A 7,223-nucleotide genomic window follows, 5' to 3' on the forward strand; every position below is an offset into this window, starting at 1 on the left:
AAAAAAAAGAAGAAGATAAAGTGTGGACTGTCATATCAGACTAATGAAGATGGAATTTGGATTCTACCAATCTTTGGCTTGTGAGCTACGGCAAAAGACATGATCTCTGTACTTCATTGTCTGTATCTCTCAAATGGGGGTCATAATAGTATCTACCTGAAAGTGTTGCTATGAGAGTTAAATTTGAAGATATATGTGCCAAAACTTTAACATATTACATATTAACATATAAATATTAAAATAAAATAGACATAATTTTATAATATGAAAATGAAAATATATTTCAAAATAAGTTAATTTTGAAAATACATGGAATATAGCAAGCTCACAATAAATGCCAGCTTTTATAATTATTAACTAGTTGCCTTCAAAGATTAACATTCAGAGAGTCCTAGACCCAAGAAAGGAAAGGTGGTACTCAAACATGTAGTAGTATATCTAATAAGGAAAAACCACGTCTTGACTAAAAGATTATTTAGGCTATACCAAAACAACTTCTGTCACTCATCTTGTTTAACTAACTGGAAGATCCTTGATGGAAAGTCACAGTCATCTATCCAGGTGGTCAAGTAGCACCATTTTGTCTCTGTCCCTTTCCAGGTTTATCCTACCTTACAATGAACAAACATAATGCTGCCCCATGTCACCGCCCTGGTGCTTGAGGAAAAGCTTCAGTCTTCTGTAGCCATGGTTGCCTATCCTTGTGAAGGTTAAAGATGGTTTAACTCTGGTGGAAAGGGGCCTAGGGCCAGAATCCCTAGAAGCCCACTTAGGGCAGCTTTTGAAAGCATGGGTTTGATGGCTTTTCTGTTGAAAGGCTTGTAGCTATCATAGTCAGGCTCATTGTTAAGTCACCACTTAGGTGTCCCCATTATGGCCTACCACTGTCCCCCCCAATGCCTAGTCCAGGGTGCAGCATAGGCAAGGTAAAGGTAGAAGCAAACTACAATGAATCGAAAGCTGTCCTTCTCATGATTTACTTCAATCACCAGAAGCTTTATATACCAACCCCTGGCTTGTGAGGGAGAGAAAGAGACACAGGGGATTTTATATCCAGAAAATGAATACCACACAGTTGTAAAAGTAGGCAAATTCAAGTCTTGGCAGGTTCTGAGTCTGTGGGTCAGACAGTGAGCTGGAGGCTTCTCTTGACCTGTGTAGCTCCAGGGCCAGATGGGCCCAAGATCAGCAGGAAACCCACAAACTGTTGGCTCTGAGGCAAATGAATCCAAGGTAAGTAGGTGAAGTGGCAGGCTGTTGACAGCTCCCAGGATCACCAGGCAATAGGGTAGTCTGTAGGTTAAGGTCCAAAGAATCAGAGATTGATAAACCGGATTCAGGATCCAGACCCAGAAAAAAAAGCAAACAAATCTTGCCACAGCTTCCATTTATATTGGAAGTGGACACACTACTGAGGAAACTTTTCATTGTACCAGGACCGTGAGTGTGAGTAATGGTGTTACATCCTATCCCAATTGCCTTACAGCTGATTGGCTGTTCACAGCAGATCCCACCCACTGTGGAATGGATTACATTGTGTGAAGTCAGGCTATGGGGGATTACTCGGGTTTAACTGCCAATCCACTTAGAGTTCTGGCCTACCCAAGCCGACACAAGACATAGCTCATTCATTTTCATCCTGATTGTCATATCCACATGGCTGTCATAGTTAATTGCTCTTAAATTGATTCTGACTCATGGCAATCCCATAGAGTAGAACTTGGCTTTCTTGAATGGAATCTTTGGAGGAACCAGAACTTGGAGATGAAAAAGAGGAAGACCCTCCATGGGTTGGATTGACACCGTGGCTGCACCAATGGGCTAAAACATAAAAATTGTGTGCAGGACCCGCCAGCATGTCATTATGTTGGCTTGACTCAGAATTGACTGGACAGCGCCTAACTACTATAGCAACAATAATGATAGTAAATCTTTATGGAGGCAGATTGGCAGCCCTTTTCTTCCCTGGTTATTGTTCAGTGCTCATAGCTGTCCTGTGTATAACAGAATGAAAACCACCCAGCCCTACGCCATGCTCAACAATTGTTCTTATGTTTCAGCCCACTGTGTCAATCCATCTTGTCGGGGGTCTTCCTCTAAGAGGATCTCTTCTTCCCTGGTCGTTCTTCGTCACAATTCCTATTCCCGAAGACCCTTGGGTTCCTTTCGCTAGGCTTCCTGGAAGTCCTGATCTGTAACCTGAAGATTCCCCTATAACTTCAACATTTTATTGACTGCGTTCTCCACTTCCTGCATAAGCTACAGGCTTTCTCTGTCCTGAAAACAACACTTTCCTGCTAACTTTCTCAGATGGAGAGGCCTTTTGTGTCTCACTCCCTCACAGAAGGTAAAAGAAACAACACTCATGGTCCTTTGCTGCCGCTTCCACACCATTCACCCTCCTTTCAAAACCCCAGCTCTTTTGATGTTCAGGCCACACAGCTCTCCCATCTTGTATCTGTCATTCTCCCCAACAGGAAATGCCTAGTACACGCAGAGTATTTTAAACTCGGTTTGTTTGAGGATAATTTAGTGAAGGGATTATTTCCAAAGATGTGCATGTGGTGTAGAAGAGGCCCATGGGATTTGTTACCTGTGGAGCTGACATGACCCCTAAGAGACAAAGGACAAAGGAACAGAGTGCTGGGACCCAGGAAAGAGAAGTGTAGAAAAAAGTCATGTTAAAGGGGCAGATACAGCCCATCCGCCAGCTGCTGGCCTGCCGAGGATCCCATTGACCAAACCCGATCAGAACCAGAGAGCAAGGAAACCTATTGATGCCACCCCTGGGTTCCTGCTCCCACAGCAGAACACAACAACAGAGGAACCAGTGGGAGAGAGGCAGAGGACACCCAGTGTTTGTGGCTGCTGTCCTTCCCAATCACCTAGTCCTTGAAGAGATTCTTACTCGTTATCTTTCTCTTGACGCTTCTGCAATATGGGTAGCTCCCCATGATCTTTGTTGTCTATTCCCATAGCCACACCCTACATGGTATCAGCACTAGAAATATGATACTAACTTTGAGCATCTCGCTCTCCGTCAACCACCCCTTATCCATATGGCTCAAGGGCTCTAGTTCTTCCACTGAAAAAGTTCAACCTTATTGAGGCCTCCAATCTACTGACCTTACCCTTTCTCATCATTTTATTTATTCACTCTCTCATCTACAGTTTGCACAAGTCCAGAGGAGAGGCCATGGACCTTCATCCCTTAAAAAGAACATCTTCTCTCCCTTGTATTCGCCTCAGAAAACTTGAACGCTGGTTAAATGATCTGCCTTTCCAAGGAAGGAGATGACAAGAAAGACAGACACATTGTGCCGTTTTCTCTGTTTGTTCTCACCGACTTCAAAGAAGCATTCCAATCTGCCCACGAATCCTGCAGTGGTCCTGGTGAGAGAGCCAGTTCTTCAAAGACGGCTTCATCCTTCCTTCTCTCCCATCCAGCCTCCCACATTCCACGCTCCTAGTGTCCACACCCTCATTTACTCACCGCCAGTGCCACAAGCCTCTGCTGCTGTGTCCCTTGCCCGTCGTTCTATTCCCATGGAATAAAGGGGCCTTCTCCTATCAAAGTGTAGGCCCCCACACTTGTACTCTATACCCCTGCCCCTTTCCTTTTCTCAAGAAATTTGCTCCTGCTCCCATTCCCGTTCCTGTCTATACCAATTTCCTCCCACTGATGAGCCATTCTTAAGTTCCTGGTGGCACAGTGGGTAAGCACAAGGTCAAGGTGTCAAATCCATCAGTTGTTCTGGAGGAGAAAGATGAGGCTGTCTGTTCCTGTAAATATTTATAGTCTCAAACACCTGAGGGAGCTTTTCTATGAAGGGGCTACACCCCCCCGCCACACACACACACACCAAAAAAACCAAACAACTGAAACAGAAAAGGCCCTATTGGGCAAAGCTTTCATAGCACACATTATTTCCCACTAGGTGAGCATCCAGCAACTCACTCCGAGTTAGTGCACACAGTGGCGTCACCTGGGAAGGTTCTCTCTAGTCACAGTGAATTTTTTCATAAAAGCAGTTTTATGAAACTGCTTTTGAACCACGTTTTATGTGATGGCTGATTTAAGAGAACAACATGCAGCTGTGAAATTGTTTCCTTCTTGGGAAAAGTGACACAGAAACTGTTGGGATGTGGAGCACAAATTACAAGGACAGTGTCATGTGAAAAACTCAAGTGTACGAGTGATTTTCTCGTTTCAAAAAAGGTGAAATGTTGATTGATGACAAACCTCATTTTGGACATCTGTCAACTTCCTGAACAGACAAAAATATTGACTCATGGTGTATGTACATTTGGAGTTCTTTCCAACCAGGTCAGGCTGCCAATCAACCTTTCTATTTAGAAGTTCTGAAAAAATTGCTTAACAGTGTGCTAAAGGCCTGAAGGCAGGACAAACAATCCCAAGGAAAAAACAATGGGACGAGTGGGGGTCATGGGAAAGGACGGGGGGGTGGGTGGGGGGGGCGGGGGCAAGGAGCCAACAAACTCTGGTATGAGGGTACAACACGAAATCTAAAAATGCTGGTGACGAAGCCTGGTGGGGTTTGTTCAAGGGCAATGTATCCAAGAGGAATTCCTGAGAGCTGAGTGGAGGGTGATCATGATAGTGGAATTGGAGGAAGGTGAACAGGAGGAGAGAAGTAGGAAGCCAAAACTATATAGAAGTCATGTATATATGTAAATGTATTAATTTATAATGAAAGGGATAGAGGCCAATGTACATATAATTATATGTTAAGTATTAAGATCACAGAAAGACTTTGAGCCTCAACTCAAGTCCTCCCTCAATGCAAGAACTCTTTGTTCTAATAACTGGGCATTCTATGATGTTCACCTTCCTGACAAGATCACTGAAGACAAAATGGGTACATAAGCAAATGTGGTGAAGAAAGTAGATGATGTCCCAAACAAAAAAAATTAAAAAAAAAAAAAGTAGATGATGTCCAGCCATCAAAATATATAGTGTCTGGGGTCCCAAAGGCTTGAAGTTAAACAAGCAGCCATCTTGCAGGGAAGCAAATAAGTCCACAGGGAAGAAGCACACCAGCCTGTGTGATCATGAGGTGTCAGGCATCAGGTACCAAAAGATCCCAAACAAACAATTATATCGATGTGAATGAGGGGATTGTAGTAGAGACCCAAAGTCTATAGACAATTGGACATTTCCCAACAGAAAGGGTACAAGGAAGGGACAATTCAACCAGGGTGCAGTTTAGCACCGACGAAACACACATCATCCTGTAATTCCTGAATGCTTCCTCCCCGCCACTACCATGACCCAGTTCTACCTTACAAATCCAGCTAGATTGGAGTACACACATTGGTACAAATAATCACTTTCAACACATGGAATTCAGGACAGATAAAATCCTCAGGAACAGTAGTGGGAGTAGTGATATCACAAGGGTAGGGGGATGGTGGAGGTAGGCAGGGGAGGAGGAGGAGAAAGGGGAACCCATCACAAGGTTGGATATATAGCTCACGCTCAGGGGGACGAATAATGAATAACAGTAATGTGGGTGAAGAGAGACAATAGACAGTGTAAGACACGAAATAACAATAATAATATATTAATTGATCAAGGATTCACAAGAGTGGAAGGGTGGAGGAGAAAGGAGGGAAAACGAGGAGCTGATCCCAAGGGCTCAAGTAGAAAGAAAATGCTTTGAAAATGATGATGGCAACATATGTACAAATCTACTTGACATAATGGATATATGCATGCATTGTGATAATAGCTGTACAATCCCCCAATAAAATAATTTTTTAAAAAGAGAAAATGTTTGGGAAATGCTGATGGCAACATATGTACAAGTGTGCTTAATTGAATTGAATCATGGATTGTCATAGGATTTTTTCTTTTTTTCTTTTTTTGTTCAGTCTCCATAGAGACTGTCAAAAATTGCTAATGCCAACTATATTTCAAGTGGTCACGGCGGGGTATTGGGAAAAGTTTTCAATTAGCAATAATCACGCCTCGGATAAACCTCACTGGCTACATATTGCCACTGCACAAAGCTGTCATAGGATTTTTAAGAGCCCCTCAATAAAATGATTAATAAAAAATTTAAAAGGCCTGATTTGTGGCAGACAGGGAATTGGTTCTTTCACCACGACAATGCACCTGTTCATGCAGCCATCTCAGTGTGCCAGTTTTGGGCTAAAAACAGCATGCTTCTCTTGCCCACACACCTTATTCATCTGACCATGTCCCATGCAACTTCTTTTTGTTTCCATAAATGAAGAAGGACATGAAAGGAAAGCAATTTGACAAGGTAGAAGAGGTGAAGAAAAAACGAGGGAAGTGTTGTCGGTCATCCAAACATGAGTTTTGAAAGAGCCTGTCAATCAGGTTGCGGCTTGATGACCTCATTTGGAGGCGTGGAGGAGATAAATAGTTCACTGGAGGCCAGATACACTCTCTCCCTGGGAGACATTCCTGTTGACAAGCCACATGGAGCTATGCTGATGGAAGCCAGAACCTTGGAGGTGGAGGAGCCACATGGAGACCCCTGCCAGCACTAAGATGCTTCTACCGCCACTGGATCCACAAGACTTTCCACCCACTGGCCTTTGATCTTCCTGTATTCAGCATCATTGTACGTGTTACATGAGTCTGAAGAGGAATTTACAGACTGGTATAGGACATATGGGCTAATATTGGACTTATGGACTTGAACTGGACTGGGCTGGAATGTTTTCTTAATATGCAATTACTCTTTTATATAAAGCTCTTTCTTATACACATATGAGTATCTATGAATTTGTTTCTCTAATCCGCCTGGGCTAACTCAGTAATGGAGAATACTTTAAAGGTGATAAGGTTGTTGTTTTTTTAAAAAAATTTAAACACACATCTTTGAAAAAAATCCATTTTGGAGGGGGTGGGTACCCCCTCGTCCTCTGTCCTACAGGGCCACCATGAGTCAGAGTCAATGTGACAGCACTGGATACGGGATCTTTCTTTCTTTTTAATCATTCTTAACACCAAACAAGCATAATGGAGCATCTCCCATTAAAATAATAATAATGTTTCCTTCATCCCAAATTCTCCACCATCTCCCACTCAATTGATCCATTCACCTTTAAGAAGAATCTGAAATGACTGAGGAGGACCTCCGCTTACTTCTCTCACATGTCCACTCATGCTCATTTCCATTTACCTCCCACCACCAGTCATCGTTCTGCAGAACATTGCTCCGGTTTAG

General features: G+C 43.1%; 1 protein-coding gene and 1 non-coding gene across 2 annotated transcripts in view; both read right to left on the reverse strand.

Moving 5' to 3' along the window:
- LOC101649888 (TLC domain-containing protein 4) overlaps positions 1-689 on the reverse strand; it is a 107,463-nt gene extending 106,774 nt beyond the window's left edge. The window contains exon 1 of the mRNA XM_004699569.2: positions 612-689. The gene's annotated coding sequence lies outside the window, so the exon portion shown is untranslated. The remainder of the gene's footprint in view (positions 1-611) is intronic.
- Positions 690-5,895: 5,206 nt separating this feature from the next.
- Positions 5,896-6,035, reverse strand: LOC115870171. Its single transcript, XR_004046548.1, has one exon. It is a non-coding gene; the product is annotated as a U4 spliceosomal RNA (small nuclear RNA).
- Between the last annotated feature and the right edge of the window lie 1,188 nt (positions 6,036-7,223).

This window comes from Echinops telfairi, unplaced genomic scaffold (assembly GCF_000313985.2).
Source record: "Echinops telfairi isolate 266 unplaced genomic scaffold, ASM31398v2 ScPeMD7_443;HRSCAF=831, whole genome shotgun sequence".
NCBI classification, from domain to species: Eukaryota; Metazoa; Chordata; class Mammalia; order Afrosoricida; family Tenrecidae; genus Echinops; species Echinops telfairi.